The sequence below is a fragment of the Rhea pennata genome, chromosome 9, assembly GCF_028389875.1.
Source record: "Rhea pennata isolate bPtePen1 chromosome 9, bPtePen1.pri, whole genome shotgun sequence".
NCBI lineage: Eukaryota > Metazoa > Chordata > Aves > Rheiformes > Rheidae > Rhea > Rhea pennata.
In genome coordinates, this window is record NC_084671.1 from 7679263 (window position 1) to 7706304 (window position 27042).

At 34.2% G+C, this 27042-nt stretch overlaps 1 protein-coding gene across 1 annotated transcript in view; it reads left to right on the top strand.

Moving 5' to 3' along the window:
- The window catches only part of NAALADL2 (N-acetylated alpha-linked acidic dipeptidase like 2), a 358090-nt gene that overhangs the window by 232295 nt on the left and 98753 nt on the right, over positions 1 to 27042 (top strand). The gene's annotated exons all lie outside the window — the stretch shown is intronic.

Below are 27042 nucleotides of genomic sequence, written 5' to 3' on the forward strand. Positions count from 1 at the left end.
TCAAAACTGTTTATAAATTCTCATTTAACCTATAAATTTAGCAGATGTAACAGGTGGCATACTGGGAAAATATTACTCTTCTGTAATCAATGTTCTGTAAAGTGTGTAGGTCAGGTTCAGTGCTCGGCTGCACCAGTGTAACTAGCCTTCAGTCAGGATATTCCACAATTATACTGGCAAAAGTACATACAGATTTTAAACTAGTAACCTTATGGTTGTTTTTATTAATATGTAAAATAAAGCAGAAATAATGTAAGACATAGTATAATATAAAAACAATTTAAAATAATTAAACAATTCAAAATGGAGTTCAGTTTGACTTTCATAAAATAAGCATTTTAAATGTTTTTTGTCCATAAATTTGCCAGGCTAATTATCATTAGCTTGTTTTGATGTTTCTTTGACTTGCTTCTGAAGCAGTGGAACTAAACATTGACCAAAGCAGCATTTTGAATTAAGTGGAGTTTAAGACTGATCTTGCTTGGCAATTTCTGTCTGACTGAGTATAGTAAAATGATTTGATATCAAACGCATTGTTTGTTAGTAATATTTTAACTACTTCTCCTGTCCAGTGATGGAGTGGTAATTTTGTCATGAGAAGAACCTGTTTTATTCTGTGCAAGTACTGTGAAACAAAAGATGCAAAATCATTCATGTTATAATGTTATATGTGTTGGTCTACAAACTCTCTAGATATGTCAATTTTAGACATATATATGTGTGTGTGTGTGTATAAATATATACATATATATAGATATAGATATATAAAGCAAAGGAAATCTGTTTTCAACCTCTACTTCTGTGGTACATTTGGATGTGAAATTTTAGCATTTTATGATTCTTTTTGTTACAGCAGTTTTGTATCCTCGCCAGTATTATGGACACAGCCTCTCTTAGCAGCCTGGTTAATTAGCTTGCAGTTTTGTATCTCTAATCAAACATGACTAAAATTTCAGTTTTTCTTCTGTAAAAACCTTCTGTCTCACCTTAAAATTTGTGATGGGCGAGACTGTTGTGTTGAAAATATGTCCATTCTGCATGCTTCCTCTGAAGCCTCAATTAAAAAAAAAAAAAAAAAAAAAAAAAAAAAAAAGCCTCAGATATATCCAAGGTTGCCTGTACACTTTTTTCTTGATAATATAATTTACAATTAATGCAACTATAATACAGTTTGTGAAATTAAAAAAAAAAAAAAAAAATGTAGGGTTTACCACTTCCTAAGTCTGACCAGAATTCTGATTCCTTGTCAAATGGTGGACAGCAGTGACGGAACAGCCCGGCACAGATCGACCGTGTGTTCCCAAGAGTGCTCTGATGTGTCTGGAACACTTTTTATGGAAGATTGATCATCTTACGAAGAATATTGATATTACTTGAAGCACTTGCCAAGAAAGCTGTATAACTTACCTCAGAATTATGATAGTACAAATGGAATAAGAGCTGTCTTCTTGGAACGCATCTTCTCTTGCGGAAATTGAGAGCGCATTCACATCCAATCCATGTTAACAGCAGCAGATTGCAAAGAAGTGTCCAGTAAAGAGACAAGAATAATTGTAATTTGTGTTTAATAATTCTTTATAAGAATAATCCTCTGAACTCTAAGTTTATTGGAACAGAAATGGAGATGAAACAGGAATTTAGAATAAATAATAATGAATTTCTAAATGACAGTGGAAAATGGCCAATGTTGTTTGGCTAGATAGAAACGTTCCCCAGTCTGCGGCTTTGGCACTGGAGCATAGCTCCGTGTACCCCTGGACTCAGTGGTAAAACCCATGCTTCCGCTTTTGGACTTCCCCCAGGAAAGGAGGCCAATTTAGTTTATTTTTCCTATTCCTAAATAGCATAGGTAGTGTTGCAGCACTGTTTTGAGGAGGGGGAGAGACTGAGACCTATTCACCATTTGTACTTGAGGACTAAGGACACAGTTGTCTTGACTGTTTTGCTAAAACTGTATGAGTTTGTTCTCAGTAAAATAAAGGAAAAAGTGTTACTGAAGGTTAAGCACTAGGACTCTAAGACAATGAAAAACAAAAATCTGCCTGTGGAAGAAAACTGGGGTAAAAATTGCACTAAATATGGAACACCCGGTGAATGTAGCAAGAAATATAATAGGACAGTAGCTTCTAGAGACCTGCAGAGAAGTGGCAAAATAAGACAGACAAATGCATATAACAGGGTTTATTTTCTGTATTGTAAATATGCAGCTTTTCTAAATTAAAATCTTGGGCATTCCATGAGCATTATTATTAGTGCAGCTTCCAAAACTCTCTCTCTTTAATTTCTACAAAGTCTAGGAGAAGTAAAAAGTTTGAGCTGAAATGTAGTTTGTACTAATATTCTAGACTTATAAATAAAATCAGAAACCTGATGAGTTGGGTAGTATGTGAGGATCTGTTAGTTAGTGAGAGAATAAGATAAGTACTTGACTAATTAAGAGAGACTGTGACTATTTTTACATAAAGGATTACATCTTTATTTTATATGAAGGGTTAACAAGGAAGCTACATAAGCAGTCTGCAAATAATAATTTTATGTGCCTATCAGTGGTAGTGTTCAGTGGGGATTCTATCTGAAACACTGAATTACATGAAGAAACTAATTTAAATATTTGGATTATTTAACCAAAGAAGAATTCAAACAATTTGGAGACCTTGACATATTTAATTCATGTCTTCTTTGTATAACTATGCTAATTAATGTCCACGTTAATGAGAGGGAAATACTGCCAAGTTATGTTTTTACCTCCTATTATTTTGCAAGGAAAGTGTTTATTCACTTGCTCTGTTAGTGAATCACCACTTGCTGGCAGAGAGTCATTGGTAAATTGGGATTGTTTAGGATCATTTGATGCTGGCATTCATTCTCTGTAGATAAGGCCATTAATGAATCTTTCTATATCTAACATTTCACAAGTAAAAGTTGCTATGAATGATAAAGTAATTGATCTTTTGTTTTAACTGATGCTGTGGTCATTGTTGATCAGATGCTGGAGCTGCTGTTGTTGCTGAACCCAAGAAAAATTACTGTTCCCTTCTCCTGAGAGAAAACCGTTTAAACATGTTGTGAAGAACGAGTTGAACACTTCCTATATTAGAAATTAAAAATGACCCTACCAAGCAGTCTTCCTGCTATTTGTTCAGTATTGCTTTCTACTAATGTAGTAAATGGCAAAAAACAACTTTACATTTAATGATGATGATACTGGCAGGAAACATTTCTTCTTTCTGGAGAAGAACCAAAGATAAATTTCTGTTTAGATGCTTGTTGGCATTATTTTTTGCTTTTTTGAAAGATCTTATGTTATTGTCAGTATTGATTCTTCCCCTCCTACTTCTGTTTGTTTTCTCTCTCTCCTTTTTTTTTTTTTTTTTTTTTTACCTTCAGCATCTCATGAGGAATCTCCAAGTTTTAGATTTCTGCAGATTGTAAAGAAGAAAAAAAGAAAACGTTAAAATACTATTTTAATTGCTTGTTGCATACTATACAGCAGAAAATTACTACTTCCTGGCGAATTTTCAGTTCTTACCTGTTACTACTTTTAGTATTATAATTGATTGCTGATGATATTTTTTTATTTTGAAATTGAAAATAATCTCTTGACAAGCAGTTTTATGATATACAGTCCCTGTCTCAGAAACTGGAACTACATTAAAAGAACACTGTTATTGTAGAAAAATATTTAATCGCTTGTTCTATTAAATTCATCAAGATTCTCCTCCAGTATGAAAAACAAAGTTTCCTTTTAATGGTGGATTTGATTTTGGAGTTGAAGCACCAGATGCTTTTCGCACTTTTTTTTTAAGAATATTTATGTGTTGCTTTGTTCCTCCAAATAAAACAATTCTAAACAATTTTAATAGGATAAAATCATGATTCAGATGGTAATCATTTAAACTTATTTGCTCATTTTGAAGTTATAAAAATGCTATTACTATTAAGTTTGGAAAAAAGTCTGTGAATAAGGAGGAGTGTGAGTGAGCTAGTTTATATGCTGTGATCTTATTAGACATCTTCCAGAAGTTCTTATTTCCTAGCAAATCAAGCTTTTTGCTTCCATGTCTTTCCTCATCTTTACAAAAAAATAATTATCTATTAATATCTTCAACTAAAAGCCTAAATGGTAGCAGATTTTTTTTGTTTTGTTTTCAGATATAAATGTCAATTTTCATACTGACTGTAGACAAAAATCCAAGAAATCTGGATGTTTTGTTGTCTTCAAAAGTAGAGCTGCAATATGGGAGATTTCTCTAATTCCTTACCTTATGTAGAATAGATTCTGATTCAAAGATTGTATTGTCTAATCTAATTAAAACTGTCAAATGTAATAAGCTATGTTACACAGTGGAAGAGTTTTTTTTTTTTTTTTTTTTTTTTTCCCTTTCAGAGCCATTATCTGATCTACAGTCATTCAAAATCTGCCTTCAATTCTGTCTAAATATTCCTTTATTCAATTTCATCTTAGTTATTTCCCTTCAGAACCAACTTTTTCGTTGTGATAGAAAGACGTTTTCATAATGACTGAAAAGCTTTCAGGTAGAGAATTTAAAAGTAAACCTCTAGTACTTATGAAAGATGGTTGACAGCTCTGGATATTTTAGATCTTTTATATAACCACAGGTAATTGAAAAAAATCTGGCACTGTTCTTCTTGTCACTAATAGCTATGTTAAATAACTGTATATAAGTTAATAACAGTTTAACAACTAATTATTGCATTTTAGCTACATGCCTCTTTTTTAGCACTCAGGGATGTTTGCATCTTAAAGTCATAAATTTGTCATGAATTTTTCCTTTGAGACTCTTTAAGTGTTAATACAGTTAAATTTCTTATGTGTGAAAAAAAAAAAAAACTGCTTCATTTAAAACTGTTAATGGAATCTCTGCGTGTGTCTAGTCCATAGATACAAATATATAATAAATACCGAAATTTAGGAGGGAGGTGGAGGTGAGGAGGAAGGAACAGACCTTTTCAGTGTTAGTTACTAAAAGGAAAAAATAATTCTTTATAAATTTAATCTTTAATGTATTTAATTTTTAAGATAACACACATTTGTTAGCAAAAACTTAGTAAGAATCATTAATGAATATGGGCAAGAGTTTGCAATGGCTAAAGCAGCCATGCTTGAATAATCACAAGTATCAGTTTGAACATTTCTAGGGGGTCCCATGTTCAGTTGTTTTTTCGTGCTGTGTTGGTTGGTGACTTTTGCACTGTAAATTACCAAACAGGACAAGACTGAAGATTAGCAGGACGTTTCATAAACGGGAAATTAGGAATTAGCAGGAAATTCCAGAAATCTCTGAACTGTAAATTTCACATGTATATTTCTATTTGTAAATTTCTATAGTGTCCTATCAGAACAATTTTCAAACCAATCTCAATATTTGAAAAGTCTCTATACTCCTCAGATCATTAATGAGTGATCATTAATCACACACTAATCAGTGGTTGTAGTTGAGATGTATTTTTATTGAGTGAGGTGCATTTTTATTTAGTGAGTCAAAGAAATGTAGTTTTACTTCTCGCGTCTTAAAGTGCACACAGAATGCAACTTTGCTGAATGTAATGGGAAAAATTTAATTGCTGAAAATGTTGCTTGCAGGAAATAATTTTCTTGAAATTTCTATAAAAAAGCTTGCTTTCAGCAGCTAGAAGGTCATATAGTTCGAATCTTTGTCTCTGGAAGAACTGCCTCCGAGGGGACTTCAAAACCTACTTTGTAGCCATCTATTTTAAGACTTGATTGCTGAGGCGCTGTTTTCAAGAAGACCTTTCTAATGTTTAGGTTAGATACTAACTTTTTGACTTTGTGTCATCTCTCCCTCTTGTTGGTCAGCTATTTTACTGTGTAATTACTCGAAGAAGATTAAATTCTCCCACTTCAATAGGGAATTCGTCATTAGAAGTAGTGAATGGTATCTTCTTTATTTAAAAAAAAAAAAAGGAAAAAAAAAGTTGGAAACTAGTTTCTCCCTCTGAATTTTAACATGGTGGTGAATATGACATTAGATCTGGGGCTTGTTGGGTCATCATAGCTGCAGGTGCTGTGAATCCTCCCAGGTGTTCAGCTGGCTGTGTAAACCCCAGAGAATTCATGTGGCTGTTTCTCTTTGTTAAACCCAAAGCTTCAAGTTTGTTTTGACAGTTTTGAACAGTGAAGCAGTTAAAGTGCTTACAGTGTTACAGAGCTGAAAGGTTTATTTAGCCACGGTAAATACTGAGAAAATGCTTTTAGAGCGCCCCAAGGAACTTCTCTATCAGCAGAGACTTGATCTACTTGGTATGGGGTTGTTATACTTTGTGGGAATTCTTTTTCTTCCCCAATTTAGTGAGTTGTATGTGTTGCGGGTTTTCTTTTTTTTTCCTCTCTCCACTCATACATGAAAACCGAGTGAACTCACTTTTTCTTTTAAATCGGAATGAGTTGAGTCATCCTTTTATTTAATTAAAGAGGCTGCTTTTTTTCTTTTCTTTGAAGCAAAAATGCCTAGATTTAATTTCAGAGATGAAGATTGGAAAAACTACAGATCAGATTCTAATTTATTGCTCTTGAATCATATCTTATTTTAGAGGCTTTTTTGCTGCCCTTGTACAGTCATTGATTTCAATGTCTGGAAAAGAATAAGTATTTATTATTAAGATTAATAAACAACTTCTGCTTTTTTTCCTGAATATTTACTTTCTTTTCTGATCTTCCTGCTGTCTCATATGTTACCAGTTTTTGTATAGTCAAGGAAGAGAATTTGCTACATTCTGGCTAATAATTATCAAGATCACCTGCTAACTCTAATTAACCCAGTTAGAATCTAGAGTCCACAAATATGTTTCAGCCTTTGTGGAAATGTTAACATTAATTTATTCACACTTTCCACCGCTGGAAATTATTTAATAAATACTGATACAGTATATTTGAATAATTATTCAAATAAGCTGCTTTCATGAAATGGTTGGGTGTCAGATTTATTTTTAAAAATCTTACAAGTTTATTACTTTTTTCTTTTTGTTAAAAAGAAAAAAAATAAAAAGAGGTTGAAATTCAGTTGGAAAGAATTAATCTGGGCTACTTAGGAAACGTCCTGAAAATTAATACCAAAATAATAAAAGTTGCTACACGCTTCCAAAATGGCCCTAGGATGAGAGAGGAAAACCTGTTTAAGAAACATAAAGATCATTTTAACTCCGCATGATAAAGTCATAGTCTAGCAAATAGTAACCAATGAACAACTAGAATGTAATGTTATGTAGAAGATACATCATTTGTGAAATTCACCTTTCATACTATTTACAAAATATCTTATTTGAACATTAGTATTTAAAGAAAGCTTGTCTTGTAAGATGTATTTTATTGTTTGTGTTTTGTACTGCTTTTGGTCTGCTTACCAAACTTTGTGTAGATTAGATTTCTATTTAAAACAAGTAACAGTTGTCACTCAAGTTATTTAATTAACTCCAAATACTATCAAAGTGCCATAAATCATATTTACAAGATATCTTCAAATGAACTTGTAGAAAATTGCCTGTGCAGCTGAAATGCCACTGAATGTTCAGACTGAAAGGTGCTTTGGAACCAATTAGGTGGTAGTGGATACTTCTTGGCTGCTTTTGGGAATTGGATGGAAAAAAATCACTTAAAATCTTTTTTATTTTGTAAATTAATGGATTATTCTTGATATACATTGAATACAAAACACAAAAGTGTAGTGTTACCTTTTTTTTCCCCCAATAAAAGAAATTAGGATTTTATTTCACAGGTTCTAAATACATGGAGTGAGTAGGTGAGATAGACATCTAAATGAATAATGTAAAGCACCTTTGCTGCTATAAAACTGCAAGGGCTTCAAGCAGTCCAGCGTAATCCATCTCTTCAACTACTGCAAAAATACACCTCTCCAATGTGTTTTCAGTTTAAGAAATTCTACAACTTTCTTGGATAATCTGTTTTAGCCTTTTATCACTTTAGTATTTGGAAAGGGTTTTTTTCCCCCATCTATTTAAGTCTTCAGCATTGCAAATTACTCTTTTTCCTTCTTTTTTCTTCCTTTCTTCCCCTTGTGATCTTCGTTGTCTTTGTAACAACATTTTCATTTATTGAACAAATGTTATATCTTCTCTCAGCCAATAATTCTTTCAAATCATATGTTTACGTCCACCATAGAACACCCATAGAAGTGTAAATGGTACATGGCTTCAATGAGAGATGGACAGATTCGTGGAAGAAAAATCCATTGGTAATTAAATACAAAGATACCACCTTGTGAGTTTAAGAACTGCCTGAGCTATAAGCTGAATAGGTGCTGGGAGAGTGGTCAGGGACGGTGTTACTACACCGTGTTTCTACACACGGGAAGTGCTGCGTTCTTCTGCTCTTTCTTACCCATCTGGAGCTGGTGTCTGTAGAAGACAGGATGTTGGCCTGGAAGGATCTTTGGTGAAACCAGTATGTCTGTTCATTGCCTTGGGAATTTTTTTTAACTTCTCTTTCTTCTCCGTTGCGTATTTCATTTTTACTAGATTTCAAAAAGTGTTGCATACAGTGACTTCAGTGTCAGAAGAAAATAGTCTCCTTAGTTTTACGTGCAACACTCAGGATATCTTAAAATGTATTTTTAGTGTGGTAACATTATGCTTTTTGATTCATGTAATGGTCAGTGTAGTCTGCAGTAATCGTCTGCCTTACTGCTGCTTAGATACTTGCATTTAATCATTTGAGGACTCCTTCATGATGCTGTTAATCATGCATTTGTTTATACTGTTGACTTCCATTTTCAGTTTCTTTAATTTTTAACCTCAAGATGTTAAATCCCATTTAGAGTTTTGGCAAGAAGTAATTGTCGTTACTTGTGTAATGTATGTCACTTTGGGAGCACAGGTTTTCAGAGGAGGAACTAAACACAGGTCTTAAACTTTCCTCTTTCTCTGTTTTCTTTCCACTGTGTAGGTAGGGACTCAGGGTAGCTACGTGTCTAAAGGTGTGCACATTCCCCTGCTGTTGTCAGCAGTGCTGTGCTAGGACGAGTATTGTGATAGAAAATAATAATCAGAGACAGTTCTATTTATTTTAGTCAATGACAGTAGTTGTATTTTCAATCTAAGTCTAATTTTCATTATTTTACAAACATCTCAGAGTTTGCACAAGTAATCTATGAATGAAAAAAGTATCTAATATATATAATTAATGTTTAGTATTCAGTTTTCATGTGGTGATTTGCTACATGTCATAGGCCTCGGCATGTGGTTTATGTCTCAGTAAATTTCTTATTAAGTAGCAAGAGCAAGCTGAGGTAGTGGCTCCTTTCCATACTAACTACCTTTTTTTCTCCTTTTTTTTTTAATAACAGTGGCTTAGGCCTGTTCTTTGTGAGTGAAAGACTAATCTGCTTTCTTGAAACACTTACATAGCTATGATAAATGTATCAAATTAAAGCATTTACGGATATGGTCCTCAGTATAGTAAGGTTAATTTTTTATAGGAATTCAGCTCAAATTTAGTGAGCATTTCAAACTGCAAACTAATGTGTCAGTTTTCATGGTTAACCTGCTTTCTCAGTTAATCTGTAGATTCCTATCTAACAATTATTTTTACCAGTTAGCTGCAGTGGGTGCTGGATGAGATCCCTGATAAACAGTGATTTCTTTTATTCCTGAATTTTTACTGCTCCTTTTCATATTACTCTCAAAGTTAGAGAGCAAGAGAGAAGAGAGCCATTAGTATCTCAGGTTTGGGACAAGAGGAAACACTGCTTCTTACAAATGAATAGCCAATCCACTTACTAATTTTTTATTACTGTTTTTATTATTGCTGCTAGGATGATTAGTTGTGATGGGCAAAAGATGAATCAGGTAGTTTCTGTAAAATTCCTGAATTGTCAAGTTGTTTCTGATGGTCATGAAAAGGGAAAGGAGTGTGCAAGTCTGTTAGTTTTTTTTAGACGCAGCAAGAAAATTACACCCTTTAAGTGCTGAATTGTCAACTTCAGAGATTTGATAAATCTTCTTAAAACGTTTGTGAGGCTTAGTTTTTGGAATGAATTTGTGTGTCAGATGAGCAAGTGAAGTCTTCATCAACTCCAGTGTTTGTCAAAGATTACTGCTTAAGGCACATTGCTCTTCAGCTAATAATTTCCATTGAGTTCAAATGGCAGAAAAATATATGTAGAGTGGAAGTTAAAATCACAAATCAGAAAAACAGTATGAACAGATATTTCATTTTTATTTGTTGTACACTTGTATTGCCGTAAAAAGCAAACAGATTCCTGATTTATTACCCAGTGAAGTAATACCTCTTGAGAGCAGAGCAAGGTAGTTGAAATGTCTCTTTGTAAACTGAAGTAGCTGACTAACCAATGAATCTGGAACAAAAGGTTTTCCATTAAACAGAGTTTGATAAATCTGAAAACAGCGCATTGCATTGAAATGCTTTTCTCTTCATCTGAAGTTTTTCTGAAAAACATTTTTAAAATTCCTCAGTTATGCGCAAATCTCAGTCTTGCATAGTTCAGATTCTGCATAGTTTTTTTTTCTTTATATTTTTAGTCCTTAAATGTTATTTTCACAAATAAAGGACATACTTAGTCTGCAAAATACTATCATTTTAACATTTATTATTATTTTCCATCTCATTGTTTTGATATTGGAAAAAGAGATTGGAAATGTAATTCAGGTTTCACCTGTATTTCTTTAAAATTCTGTCACTCTAGTTTTTCCTGATTTATATTGTTTCAAAATAGGAAAGATTTGAATCCTGAGTCTTTGAGTTATTTCTTCGTAAGACTGACAGTTTTCTGCACTAGGAGTGAAAAGTATGGCTTTCATTCTCTGTGAAAAAGAGTATTGTGTTTGTGTTGACAGAACTACAGAAGGCACCTCATCCTGCTCATCAAAAAACTGATTGTCATTGGTATCAGCTAATAGAGGTAGACGGGTGACATTAGATTTCTTCTGAATGATGAATCCATTTGTTTCAATAGAAGAAAAAAAAATAAAGATGTCATGTAATCTTTATTTAAATTAATTGCAATATTAGTCTTCCTTTTGACCCTATTTGTAGAGCATCTAAATGCTTTTATTTAACTATATAATTTTCTCCTCTTGAATTAGTCTTTTTTTCTATTCATGAACAATTGGGGAAAAAAGTTAGATAAGGAAGACGGTGTGTGGGTATGTATGTGAAGTTTAGAGGAACTATCATGGTGGAAACAAGTCTAATAGCATCTGTCCTAGGAGAGAGGAGTGGTATAGGGATCCTGAGTAGCAGAAAATCAAAATGAGCAATTCCTAAAAACATAGCAGGGCAGTCAAACTTTGGGTGCTTCTTCAAGATTTTTTAATGAATATGGGCAGAATAGATCAGTTCAAGGATCTACCAAGTGCGTATGGCACCTTCTAGTTTTAGGTTATCAGTTTAAATCAGGCTAAAAATATTTTTGTCATGTTCATTATCCATCACTGGTCTTTGTATTGATGCTACATGTATGTATTTTCCTACCTGGCGCCACATACGAGCTTTCTTCTTTTCATGCTCTTTCTGTAAGCATCCTTTAGAAGAAGTATGTTTTTGAGTGCCTGATTTTGTTTTGTTTTGTTTTTGCATGGTTCAAAATCTGGGCCTTACAGAACAAAGCAGAATAATAGGCAAACAGATTTTTACTTTTAAGCAAGGCCTTATATAGTTGATTTTTAGGTATTGCATAAAGAAGCCTGAGATCAGTGCCCCAACTAGTTATATCTGCCTGACTTTCTTAAACGATGAGGTTACCTCTGTGGAAGGGCAGTACCTGTCCATGTAAATGGATTTATCTCCAGTGTCTAGTATTTGAGAGTTCTTCACTATTTCATTGCCATTACTGTTGAACAGATGCTAGTCCTTAAGACAAAGAAAGATATAAGGCCAACTTCTGGCACAGACAAAGCAGGCAGCTACTTAAGGAGATGGTGCAGGGTGACACTTTGCTTGTGCTTCCACTGGGGTGAGGAGGGTGGGAATTGGTTGCTTTCCTGTAATGCAGGGATTAGTTGTTTTAACTAGTTGACATTTACATTTCTTACATGTGCTGGGGAGTGGAGGAGTGGGAAAGGATTCTGGGAGAGTATTGCTTTGCCTCAACTTCAGAATTGAATTTTGCCATCATTGGCAAATCATTAAGATAGCAAAATTCACCTTTGCCTACTCTGCTGAGAAGTCTTGCTCATGCTTTCGTAGCATCTTGCATGTTTATACTCATCTGGTCATTCTGAGACATGGTGTTGTAAGGTCAGGGGTTTCCAAAATGGATTTTAGGCCTGCTGACATGAGCTTGATGCAGTAGTATTTGATTGTACTCTTAAAAGAAGGTGGTGAATGAATAATCATAATTTATATATGCTTTTTTTTCCCTTGACATTCCACGTTTTCCTGTCAAAGCAAGCACAGTACTATGCAGTATTCTCCTCATTTAGGCAGATTTAGCATAAAGACCCTTGTGCAACACTGCTTTAGTAAGTAACTCTGTAGCTCAAGGCAAAATATTCTTATAACTTGACTTATAGCCTGCCTATGACCTTTTTAAAAGTGAGCTGTGACACAAGCTGAAAGGAGGAGAGCTCATAAGTGACCTTTAATTGGGACAATGTGCTTATGCTCCACAAAGAACACATTCTGCCTTGGGCTTTAACATGCATATTTTGGTCCCTACTGATTTCCTGTGGACTTATGTACATTGAGAGGAATTGTATGAAGACTAGTGGAGCTATACTGATGTAAATTTGAGATAAGATGTGAGAGATTTGAGGTTCTTTCTGGCAGAGCTAAAGGATGGATTTTCAAGGGAAAATCTATCATTTTTCCCTCAAATACTCTCTGACATAGTCTCATTTTTTGAATTTTTTGTTTTTAACCCAATGGGTACTGCATAGTTTTCTGTGATTAACCCCTGAGGTTTCAGTCAATTGCATCCCACTGTTACTCAGTGAAATACCTTCCAATGATTAATCTTGTTGAAGGACCACCAAGCGGAATGTGGCAATATTTGAGGAACCTCTGAATCTCTAGTTTGATCTCACAGAACGAATATAGGTCCTAAGATTCTTCTGGAAATCCTGAAAACCTGCTATGGTAGAGTAATTCACCATATCCGTGTTCTTCATACAATATCCTGGAAGAACTGCCCTATGTCTGTCTTGTTGGTTTTGTTCAGCAAGTGTTATCTTGCAGCAGCTGGGCCATCTGCTCTCACTTTGCAGAAAAGAGCAGTGTTATGCTCCACACTTTGGAGACTTCTCTGTGAGACGTCCTGCCCAGAATATTCGTTTTAAGTTCAAGAGCCAGCATTGTGACTGTATCAACATGATGTTTGGCTTGACCCTTAGACTTATTTGCCTTTATCAGCTTCTAACTGTGTGAATTCAGATCTGTATGATTTTTCACTAGATATATTTCATCCCTTCAGCCTCTGTTTCCTCTGGAGCACAAGCTCAACAAGGATCTCCTGGAATTTGATGAAATCCTCATTGGTGATTTCATGAATATTATCATTCCAGGTCAGGGACTAGAGCTTGTTAATTAGCCAAAGCTCCCTCTGGATGGCTGCTTTTGCATCATGCATTAGAATTTTAAGGCTTTCTTGGGTCTCCTCCATCAGAATATTTAATTTTAAAACAAATGAATAGCTTGCATATTTTTATTCCCTGTGATATTATAATAGTTTCAGTAGAGCTCAAATTCTGGGCCTAATTATACAGTACTTCAAATGTGAAGGAGATTTTCAAAAATGCAGGTAAAGGTAGGTGCTAAACTCCATTCGGTTGGAGTTAATTGCCTGAGTAGCCTTTATGACTTTGAAAATCATATCCCAAGAGACCAACAGACTGGAGACAGAGGAAAACAAAAATGGTCTCCATTTTATCACAAGTAACTTGAAAAACAGATAAACAGGAATTGCTCAAGTCACAAAGAAAAAAAGTGTGGGGGGAGTTGAATCCAGATCTCTTCACAATTGAATGTAGGGATTTGAATTCTCCGTCTCCTTTTCTGAATCTGAGCACTTAAAACGTTTGGCAAGAACTCATTTATCCTGGCAGTGCTTCGAAAGTATCTGTGGGAGTTGTGTAGCATAAGTGGTTAATATGGAATCCAAGCAAGTTGTTGACAATGTATAGTGCTCCTTTCAATAAATGACTAATTTATGTTGGATGAAGCTTCATAAATATCTCTTCTGTTCATGTATTATTTGTAACTGTCTTACTCTCTCAAAAACATTTGTTGTTCGAAGTAGTTTGCAAAATCTTTTCTGCATTGGATCTTTATTTGTAGGTGGTCTAAAAGCTGTACACAAGCATCTAATATTCAACGTCTAGGTTGGTTACTTTGGAATGGAAACTTTTTATTATCTCTGATTGGATAAGTTTTCTAACGCTTTAGCATTATGTTTGCCTCTTTTTATTATTATTATTTATTATTATTTTTTTTTTTGTCAGGTAGCTTTCTCCAAATACTTTTCAGTACTTGCTATGGTACCTTACTAATGGGTAGTGTTGTCTGAAAATTTCAAATTACTCAGTTGTACTTATTTTAGTAAAATCTGTGAATTTAGCAAAATTTACTGTTGATGGTAACCACTTCAATAAGGCTTGACCTGCTTATAATTGAATGTTAAGCTCTCTCTTCAGAAGGTCTGAAATTAGGTTTCAGCTTTTTTTTGTTTTTTTTTTAATTGAAATTAAAAAAAAAAAAAAAAAAAAGTTTGTTCCAAAGGCTCTCCTAGACTCTGCTTGCTTGCATGTTTGTTTTAATCTACTGACTTTTATGATGTATATGGCCTGTGATCATCTTCTATGAAGAACTTGCACTGTAGTCTGAGGAAGAGAAAAAGGGAAAGAAATACCAGTGGACAGATTTGGCTAAAAAATAGCGGGAAGTATTACTGCTTTCCAATTTGCTATGCAGATGAACGAGAGTGGAGACAACTCGTTTTTTTAGAACTTGTGTTAATATGTACTGCGTGGCAACTAGGTTGAAAATTATTCTGTGTATAAAAATTTCTTTAATGCTTTTAGATGGAAATCCTCAGCTCCCTTAATGTAGAATAGTACTGTTTATCTCTTCAAATTGAACTCTGCATCAGAAGGGATTTTTTTTTTTTCCTGTAACTCGTTTTAGTTCAGCATGATTGCCTCCAATTGTAACCTCCTCTTTAACATTTTGAGAAGTCAATCAGCCTGCACTCAAATGTGTTAAAATGAAGCCCTTGAAGTGAAATTTATAGCTCTAGGAGATAGACTAAAATTCATCTGCATTTCTGTTTTTGACTGCAGTCTTTAAAAAGCCTTAGAATATTCTATATGAAATAATGTACTAAAAATTCAAAGTAGGTATGTCACCCAATGGCGTTCAACAAGAAGGCAAATGTTAGTATAACGGATGATAATTATCGGTGTTACCTTGTTGTGTCAACGTGCAGATACATACACAAACACGGTATTGGTTATGATGAATGTTCCTTTGCTACTTATGTCTTAGTAGCATGAAGATTAAGAATAATTTTCACAGGTTTACAATGCAGACTTTTTGTATTCTCCATAAAAACTTGTTATTTTTCTGTTATAAAGGTCCATTTTTTGTTCCAGCTTTAAGTCAGCTTTTTTTTTTTTTCTTTTCAAGATCCAGGATCATGACTCTTTTTAATATACTGCTCATTAAAGTATCAGGTCATTTTAATATACTGCTCGTAACAGGTCATTCTAATCTATCTTTCTCTGTTACTTCAAGTATCATATATTTTTAATAGACTTATCAAATAATCACTATCATATCTCCCACAGCAAATATCCGTATTTGTTAAAATTACTCTGTTTTCATAGCTTTTGAAACTACTATTTCTGGAGAAAATCTGTTTCTCAAGAACAGCAAAGCTGATTGTCACTCAGCCCCCGTAAAGAGCTTAGCATTTTATTTTAAGAGGGTAAATCAAAGATGTGCACTGAATAGTAGTAAGGAACTAGGGACAGCCATGGATGGGAGGAGAATTTGATGTCTTTTATATCAATGATTTCGTACTCATTAAATGAACAGTAGGTAAATGTAAACTCTGCATTGTGTGGGGATTGAGTTCATAATCAAAAGCTGTAAAAGATACTTGTTCGTTCTAATTTATACATCTGCTATGATCATAAGTCCATTCTAGTTTTTTTGGTTTTGTTTTTTTTAATTCCACAGTCAGAAATACAAGTAACAGAGCATAAAAATAGACCTATAGATATATATGTAGTGTTTTCATTGTATTTCAGTTCATACAAGGTGAAATATATCATAGTGTAAGTACATCATAGTATAACAGGAGTCTGTGTGGCCCTTAGTGTCACTTGTTCTTTTTAGATAAAACATTGTGTGGTGCCTTAATTTTTACATGGAACTATTAAATGGAATTTGTTTTTTTTGTAGAGCCATGATTTTGTTTAAGTATTCAAGCCACAATTGTATTCTGATTCCCACCAAGTACATTTCAGGTGGTAATCCAGAAAATGGAAGAGATTTTAGTTTTGTATCTTGGTAAACCAGACTCTCATGCATTTTTTTTTCCCTCTTCCTTCAGTGCAGCATTGTTTTAGTCTATATTTCTGTTACGGTATTAGGGCTGAAATAGATACCTAGGAAGCTGCTGTTAGGTGCTACTTTGTGACTTAGGAGGAAGGAGGGTTGTTTATGGCATTCAATGCAGAAAGCAGCTCCACCTATAGATGCTGCTGCATCTTTTTCTAGTATTGATTTGTTTGCTTGTTTCCATTATATTGTTGTTTCTGATGCAGGACTTGGGCTAAAAATAATTTGTTATTGGTGTTCTTCTAGTATCACGGTAAACATCTTGAGATATATAAATAACTGAGCATTGCAAGCGGTGGTTAGTATTTGACAATAGTAAAAGCATTCTAGCCTAAGAGGAAACATGTCATGCAAATGAGAATCATCTCTGGAACTGCTTTGACACTGAGCTGCTGTTCCGTGTCATTGAGGCTACTGGTGAAAAAGGAGCTTGATCTTCTACTTTGTTTTTGCGCCTGATGCCATGGCTTTTTTCTTAGCTTCTCTGTACTGATAATCCTAGAATCAGTTCCTCCCCAAAGTATTAATTTTAATGTTATTAATGTAATAAGGAATATAGTTCTTCAGGCAGCAGAGGAAATGACAAGGCAGTAGGGAAAAAAGAAAAAGGGCATCCACATAGTTCTTGCCTATTGAAGGGACAACAGTTCTGCAAGTACCATGCTCTTAGAGAGATGGCTCTGGTGATCTCAAACTTCAGTCCAAAAAGCTAATATGAATGTTGTTCAAATGTTCTTAAATATTGGTTTACTATACCTAGATACTATAAATTTATGCAGCTTACTCTAGTTGTATGTATGTCTGTATCAGTTTATCTGTATATCTATAAAAGCACCATCTGTAACTTCTTACACCTGAGCCTGGATATGGAATTCAGAAAAAGTAGCAGATCTTGGAGTGCTACTTACTCCCCTTACACTTTTCATTATAGTTCTGCGTATGAGATACCGTCCATGGCTAATGCTGGTCTTAAAAGAAAGCCTCTTTCACACAAAACCCAGGTAAAATCCTTTTACCCTTTAGATAACTGAATCTGAGTGTGGGGTTTCAGAACCCTCATTTTAGGAATCCAGCCTGTGAAGCAGGATGTCTTGAAGCTTGCCATTAATCTTAAAGTTGCCCTTAAACTAGGTTAAAGTAAAGCAAAAAAAACTTACTGGCAACATTCAGTTACCTGTAACAGAGCAATAAATCTACTGTTACTGAGATTAACTCTGACTCTTTGTCTGAACCTAGAGTACATAGGAAGCTCAGTGCTTTCAGATGCAGTAACTGAAAGGAGAATGGAAGCTCAGCTCTCCTTTTATTTGTCAAATCCTTCTTTGGAAGTGTGTGGTGTAGTAGCTGGGAGATTCAAAACTCCTCCCCTAAGACAGTCTTTTAAATCAAGCTCACTCAAAAAATGATAGCAGAATTTCTCACCTCTAACTATTGATTGCCCACCACTTTGATATATCCTTTTACAGTCATCATCTGACTAGAAGATGAGAGGAGGGTTAACAAGCTGTACCTGGGAAAAAAAATCAAAAAAAAAAAAAAAAACAACAACAACAAAAAAAAACAAAAAAAAAAACAGCGTTTTTCTGAGATTAATATTCCAAGATTTCCATCTTGGTATGAAGTGGATGGAAATCTTTCACACAGTAATATACATACTCTCTCTTGTATTTTGTATGGACATCTAATTTAATAATCATATAACATGAAGTTATATAAGGAGAGTTAATTTATGTAGCTTGCCACTTTCTCTTGCTTGAGGTCCACTGCACTTAAATATCCACAGAATTGTTTTAGCAGGTATTTTTCATAATAGATAAGCTGTGGAAAAGGTTACTGTACTCAGAAACATTTCAAAATTGAGACAAATTCTAAAATTTATTGACTATTCAATCTGATTTAAGTATAGAAGTATAATAACTTGCTGTTGAAAAGTCGTGTATATGTTGATTAGTCTTTATATAATCTTCTGAATGACTCTTGCATAGAATTTGCTTCCACTTGTGTGTGTATTAGCCCTGTAGTTTAAGTAGTGGTATATATCATGTACTGAGCTAGTACTTTTTGCATCTTTTGAAAACAGAAATTTCCGCTAGACAGATTGAGCCAGTTACTGTTTACTTGTTTGCATGAAGTTTAGCTGCACAATATGCTTTTAAATTTATTTTAAAGTGTTTGTAGATAGAACTTCATTATGAGTTATGTTTTAGTGAACTATAATTAATACCAGATTGACTTGATAAAATAGTTCCTAACTAAATACAATAATGAGGTAGTGGTTCTTGGTTAGAACTAGGAAGTACTCTGTGTAAATTAACAGCTGATTGTTTTTTTTAATTGGAGCTCATCCATAGGCATTCAAGAAGAAAGGGGTCCTAGAAACTCTTGATTTTGTTCGTTGTTAACTCTGGTAAGAATCTTTTGCTCTGTTTTTTGCATCCTAAAATGACATTCTCAGATGAACGTAATTCTAAAACAGTGCAGTCTCTCTAAAGGACCAGCTGAATTTTGAATTAGTTTTTATTGCATCGGTAGCATTCTCAGATTAACTAATAGGGAATCATAAAAACTTATAGAGGAGAAGTCATTAAATGTCATTTTGTTGAACCGTGATCTTCCTATGTGAACATTGCGTTTTTAAGTTTTTGCAAAGTCTGTGATTTGAGTAGCAAGTTTTTCATCATACTTAAGGGTAGTAGTTGTTATTTTCTGCTAAAATACAGTGTGAATTTAAACTTAGTGGCTTAAGAGAGAGTAATTGTAGGGCATACTTGCAGTGTGAAGCAAGGACGGAGCGATCGTTTCATGTCCTAAGGCAAAATGTGACTGTGTTGTCTAAAGCAGAGGCACAGGATGTAACCAGAATATTGTAAAGCAGTCTGAAGATAAAACTTAACTTACTTTTATATTTGAAACCAAATAGATAACGTGTGGAATTACAGACATTATTAAGCAGCTATGGCATCCTGTGGGGGAATTGAAGAGGAGGGTGAAGTAGTTGTTCTCTAGGGTCTCATGATCCTGTAAGCCCATGGAGCCCAAAATACAGGAAACGAACTGTTGGCTAAATGAGCTATGTGACCTGAAATACGGAAACTGAGCGTGTTTCAGAGCTAGAAAAGTTAGTGCTGCATCAGCATTAAAAAGAAGTGCAAAGACCTTTATTGATTGATAAATTTTGATAATAACCCAAGCTAAAATAGAGTCATAATTGATTTGAATGTAATGTGAAAGAAGGAAGGCAATTAATGCCTGTCATTTTTTTCACAGAGAACACATTGCCTTGTCATGAAACTTTTTCATCTGCCAAAGGAATTATATATTTACTCTATAAAGGTAACTGCACAGAGTTTTATGGAGCATTTTTAATGGTACTTTAAGGAATGCAGAATAAAGCCAGCACTTTAGGATACTAGTTAATAACATGGATTCCAAATTTACACAAGTTAACTGATAGACCTTCAACAGATATTACCTGTTAATGGAGATCATCACTGAATAGGTTTTCTTCTACCAGCATTTTTCAGGCAGCAGCACTAGATTCAGTACTAATCAGCACTTTCATTACTTATCTGGTAGAAAATGACTACTCTTAAAATACTTGAATGGTGTGGCATAAAGAATAGCATAAGAATCGAAAACTGGAAACTAAAACCATACAGACTCAAATGTGAACTAACGTGCACCATTTTAAGAGAGAGGAGAATTAAATATCACAATAAATTACATTTTAAATTATGGAGTATTCATCCAACTCAGTTTCTTTAGATAAAGATGGGCTTTTTTCTGTAAGGTTTCGTAGACCCATGAAAACAGCTGATCTCGGTAAAAGAATATTCATTTTTATTTTTTGAAAGGAAAACTTTCAAGTAAATGATACAATGTTCGGGTTTCGCTTCAAACCCACAAATCTTAAACCATTGCAGAAAAGATACGAATAAATCTGGTTATGTCCATATATAGTAGGACCATGGTTATTGTCACTTAAGTATCAACAACCAGTACAGTATAAATCATGTCATGACAGTCTGTCACTTCTATTTTGAAAATGCATGTGCATCTGCTTGACTTTGTGAATAACACTCTTGAGCTTAGGGAACAGTTCATATCCATGAAATTATTTGCATATGCAATTATAGCAGTGCTGTATCCATGGAAGCTGGTAAAAAATAAACTCCACGTTCTCTTAACAAAATTCAACCTTGTTTTCAATCCTTTAGTGCTTGATGTTAAAGAGAAATCAGAATATTCCTGTTAATTACTATAGATAGGTTTTGGAGATAGCCCAGATAATAGTCTTAATTTTTCAGGGTGCAAAAGGAAACATCAATGTGTGACGAGCTTTGGGGAATAGTTTGCTGTATGTGTTCTGTTCATCATCATCTTTACCGAGTTACCTGGATCAGATAGATCAGTTTCTTGTGTCTGACTAAAACTACATTTTATCCAATTAGTTGAACTTGTTTTCTTGAGCCTTAGTAGTATTTCACAGCTCTTGAAATTGAAGCTAAATAAATCTCTATTGTTAACCAGAAAGAAAAGGACATTTGGTTGTAGTGGCAGTAATACTTTCCTGCTCTAGCATTTTTCTTCTGCTTTACTGCTCCTGAAATAAAAAATTGTTTCTGTCTAGCACAGAGGCGATACAGGCAATACTTTTTCATAGCATAAGTAGATAGAGCTGGAAGAATCTAGTCAGGGAAAGTGTTAGAACATTACACCCTGTAAGTGAAGGTTTACAGCAGTCTGTTTGTCCCAAAGTCTACTGCTGTAGAAAATGAAATTGTATAGCATCTTTTGGATATTTAATTTATCTCACAGTGGAGCCAGAAAACAGTATTTGTGGTGCTATCTGCCACACTTAAGTGTGTTTTATGGTTATCTTTCTGAAAAATGCAGTTAATATGGATAACTTCACATTTTAAGTGCAAATACTGTTTATTATTCCATTTACTCTTTCTGTAAAGTCCGTGAGAGGTTTGTATAAAAAATATGATGGTGGCATATTGACTTTTATGTTTTGTGTGGACTAATAGGTGTGAATTTCCTTTTCAAATGCTGAAAAATAATCGTATGTTCTAACTGAGGAAAAATAATTATATTTTGTTCATGCTTAGTTGCTATCAAGAAGTTCAAATGCCAGACCAGAGGTCTTAGGGCAAGGTAAAGCTAGACCAGCAGTAAATTACTTTGGCTTTATTCCAGGGTTGTACCATCAGGAGAGAGCTGCAATAATTCAACACCATGGCAAGAAAGTTCCTCCACAGTATTACGTGTGATTTTCAGTGATTTGTTCCAAAAAAATTATTCCTTTATGTATGTTGTAATTGACCTTGCTCAAGTCTTCGATTATAATAACAAACCAGAGCATATGAATCAAATGAAAAGCTTAAAAGAAGCGAGCATAGGCATGTGGATCTTGGTTACCATAAATCAGCATTAGTGTATTGAAGTCTCGGAGGCTACGTTAATTTACAGTGCAAAAAATGTCACTGAGATGACCAAAGTTGTTTGGGGGCTTGAGAGGGAACGCTAGAACTTTTTAGTCATCCTTCTATGTGGAGCATGTCCCAAAGTGAACTGTGGCTAGTCAGATTTTCTGCTCTGAGAATAATACCTTCTGCTGTTTCAAACAACATTCAAAATGTAATCGCTTGTAACAGAGGGGGTTTTTTGAGTCCAGTAAAGAGAGCACAACACTGTGGTACTGTTTTGGCTAACTGTTTGAGAGTCTGTGGTGGAGAGATAATTCACTGTAAATTCCTAAATAAAGGAATAGGCAGACATTGTATGAGTTTTTTTTTTTTAATCTTTTTATTGTTTGGTAAGAGTAGATTATTCTTTACTAATGGTTGCCTTTGTGTTATTTTGTTTTGGAGAAAAGGTTTAAAGGTTTCTATGAGGTACATGGTTCAGTTGGTAATGTTATGGAACAGTATCATTGGTGCTGTATTGACGCAAAATTGAGATAACTCTGTGGATTTTAAAATATATATATGTATATATTTCCTTAAATTTGATGTATGAACCAGCAGCACAGTGAGCATACAAGCCTAGATTTTGTAGCATTCATTGCTCCTGATGATCCCTTCAAATTACATTGTGTGCATAAGCGGTGTAATTCTAGATCGCAGCACAGTGAACTGATCTACTGCAGGGATGAAAGGGTAATAGATTGATTTTCACTGGGGATCTGACACGTTGGACTTCCTAGGTCAGCTTTATGGTACGGCTCAGCAGGATGCCTTTGGTGTACTGATTTGCACCGCTGGTTGCTAGTGTTTTTCTGGCGAGTTCGAGCAAAGTTTTCTGGCAGAAATATTGTAGACCAGCCAACTCAGAAAGAAGAGTAACATGTGGATACTGGTAATTTTGGGGAATATTATTAGAATGGTTATAGACAACTGTAGTGTTGGTGAGTGGATGGGGAAGAGAGACTGTAATCCCACTGGTGTGAATTATTTAAAAGTACCATTTGACAGGTGTTAAATTGAGAACCATTAAGTCCAGGAATGTGGACTTACTAAACATTTTAAGTAATCAGAAAAGAGTTTGAGTGTATCCTTTAATTCTAAATACAAACATACCCTACTGAAAAATATTTTGGATTAAAAAGTAGATTGAAAATATAAACTATATAGAGAAAAAACAACCCCCTATGTGTTCAGTGTATTCAGAGCTGGTGTAGAGATGGTTTTCATCTCTTAAAATAAATTTTTTGCCAGGTGTTTGTCATAATGCACTGTGGTCGTAAGCTGCTTTCTGAATTTTATCTTTAACAGTAGTAGTATATTAAACATTCAAGCTGAGCCTGTCGCCATGGAAAATAAGTCATTAAAGTTACTTTACCTTAGATGCTGGAGAGCCTGGTTTTTATCTGTGTTGAAAGCAGAATGTGGGAGAGGTTTAGATGCAGTGCTTGGTAGATTGTTGTGGTTGATACATCCAGGAATCTGGGGCAAAATGATGCTTTGGAGAAACACAGCTAACAGCTATTTTCTGTAATTTCTTAATTACTTTTGTTAAACCTTGTAATCTCTATATTTTTCAAGTACTGAGATATTCAGAACATTCTTAGTAAGTCTTGCCACTTACGTAATTTGTACTATGCAATTTTAGCTTTAAATGTTCTACTGCACTGAAATTTTCTTATCAAATGGGATCATACTGGCTTGATTTTTACCTTGCTTGTAAAAGCCATGAAAATTCCCAGCAGTTTGTTCTAGGAGTTAGCAGTAGGTGTATCTGCGTTAGGGTGGCATGTGACTTCAGTCTGGGTGTAGGAAAGATAAATGTAATTCAGTATCAGTAACAAGCATCAAGATTCAGAGAAAGACTGAGTAGAAACAGATGAAGAAAAAGTCCAGCAGAGAATATTAAATACACACTATATATTTTTTTAGCCTTATTTTTGTTTTTATCACAAATTTGAAGTAAACTTTGCATCTCGAATGTGATTCAATCCTATGTCATTCCATAATTACAAAGATCTTGCACTGGTGGTTGATCTTTTTCTTAAAATAAGACAGTGTTTTAAAACAAGCAAATGCACCTTAATAGAAAAGAAAGCCCTGAACAAGCAATTCAGGCTCATGCTTATCTGATGTTTCATGATTGTAAATTAAATCAAAAATAATACTAATTTGTAAAGTAGTACACCAAACATATAGCTTTCCTCTGCATTACTTTATAACCATTGATGTTATAGTCTCCCAATTTTGTTAGGAAATCACCATTAAAGGAGTAAAATTGTTTGAAATTTTTTTGAAATGTGAAGCTGGAGTTTTATGTAGTAGCACTTCAAGTTGCTTAGTTAAACTTAATGTTCCTAGGTTCAATGGAAATCTGATAAAAGTACCAGAACTAGGTCTTGGTTAATCTCAGTTTGATCTGACCTTTCCTAAGCATTGCAGTTTTCACAGTTTTCAATTTACTTGGCCTGCCTGTGTGGAAAAGGTCTTTTCCTTGATGCAGGGTACCGGTATACATTTTTAAAGAACGTTTCTTTTAAAGCTTATCAGAGTAGCAGTTAACACTTGTGAAAATACAGTATTCTTCCCACACAGGCTAAAAGAATAATTCTCTTGGAATTTCAAGATGCAGTGCTTTCACATGAGAAAATACGGAGTACATTGGGGGATTTCAAATGGACTAATGGAAATCCCCTGGCACCTGTAGTGATCTACTTGAGAATCTCCTAAATCGTGATGGATATCAGAGGAATTGAAGATGGTGCTAAATTCCACAGAGATACTTCCTGTCTCTGGTGTCCTTAAATGAGTATTAGTTGTTCTTGCAATAATTCTTATTTGCTGGTGACAGATGTGCTGTTCAATAAAATGTGTGTACGTGTGTGTGCATGCACACATGGATGGGAAATGGACAAATGTCTCATTTTACTTGAAAATAGCAAAGAAGCAAATCTAGGGAGTTTTCTCAGAATTAAATGCATCTTTTGTGTGACTGCTTTTGTAGTGCTAGAGAACAGTTTCATTAGGAGTCTTTGTGTTGCCCTTAAAAGTAAAGTAATAGTATTCAGATATAAATATTAGAATATTTATAATGACACTTCATAATATTTAAATTAAAATATTCATGAACTGGAATTACACAATTGTGGAGACAATAAGGATCCAACATTTTATTCCCTTGTTTATTAAACTTTTTATTCTAAATGTAAACTTAATTAAAAGCATCAGTCTTTAATCACTCTGCCACAGAAAATTTGTTTGTGTGGTTCTCATCATATTTATCTTACTCTGAACACTTAGTCAGTCTAAAAAGTGATCTTTTTTTCAGTGTCCATACATTTGTTACATGATTGTTGACTGAAATGTGCTGACAAATAGAATAAGTATTATTGGGTGAAGCTGTTCGGTTGTAGTGCAGTATCTTGTATGGCATTAGCAAAACAAATCTGACTGTGAAACTGGATTCTAAATATTTTCTGATCTGCAGTCACTTCCAAAATAGATATAAAAGGCATGCACATGCACAGAAATTACTATCTTTAAACTATTACTCTCTATGCTTGTAATAAATATACATCTATAGGTTTTCGTATTAATTTAGTTTTGAGAAGTGTGTCGGAGAGATACAGGACTTCTGTTGTCTAATCTAGTCTACCTGGGGTCTTTTGTTGCATTTGTTGATTCAACAATAGATTCTGCAACTCTTTGTTTAAATAATTTCATTTTGTCTAGATGGTCTTAAGCTGAGGTTTCTGCTTCTCAAGTGTGTTTGTCTTGCACCAGTTAATAACACAGATGTTTATTCAGCTCAAGAAATAGAGCAAAATTATTCATAAAGAAAAAGCATCTCTGCTGTATTTCCGAAGCTGTTATCAGTGATAATTTATAAAGATAATAGGTCATTCTTTATTTGTCCTGTTGAAAACTGTTAAATATGTTAATCAACTTCACAAGCAGCTAAGGTCAGCTGGAGCCACGTTAAAGAAGGATGGTGACCCGAACTTAATGACTTAAGGGTAGGTGTCTCCGGGTGGAAGTTCAACTGTAGAAAAGCCCAACATCTTTTTTTTTTTTTTTTTTTTTTTAATAGTTTGTACAAATTAAATGTATTTTATGGTCCATATAGTACTCTTCATTTTCTCAGATTTGTAATATGAGTCTTACGACATGATATTTAAAAACAAAATCATCTCCAGAGAAGTAAGATTACTTGATTATGAATATGGAGTGCGTCCTTGCACTGACATGAATCGCTGCTTGATTTCTGTCAAGCGATGTGTTAGTTTCTTCCAGTCTAAATGACTGGCACGGGGGAGACCAGCCTGAGCAGCAATCAGTGATGTCAGTAGTGCTGTTTTGTGTATTTTACTCTAAGATTAACCAGCTGAAGAGGTATAGTTTGTTTGCTCTACAGCAAAGAGTTGGTTGTTAAAGAGTATGCCACTGATAATTAATTTTTTTCTCACCTACATAAAAGCTAACATTTAAAGGATCATTAAGTAGGATCTCACTGTACCTGGTGAAGTAATGCATAGCAATTAAACTTTTTTTTCTGAAATGGGAATTTCAGAAATTATTTTGCATATATAAAAGTAAAGACTCCTGTGGACTGTCAAAATTAAAATTAAGCAAATTATTAAATCATAAAGATTTTTTTTTGTAAATGACATCATTTTAAGCAAAGAAGTAGTGAATATGTCAGTGAAGAAACTACAGAGAGAGCAGCAGGCCAAAGCGATACAAGATTGCTCCAACATACTGATTGACAAGTTTATTTGTCATTGGAGAACTTGCAAAATGTTTTTATGTCCTGTGTTTAATTGCATTTCTACAGATTTGCATTGGTGTAGGAAGATCAACATATGATCTGGTGGAGTAATAAACAGGTATTTGCCAGTGTAGTTTCAGTCATGTGTCTAGCTGCTGGATTTAATTCCATAAAGCTGGTATTAGACTTTATTTAGTATTACTTTTGCCTGCAAAACAATAATAATACAA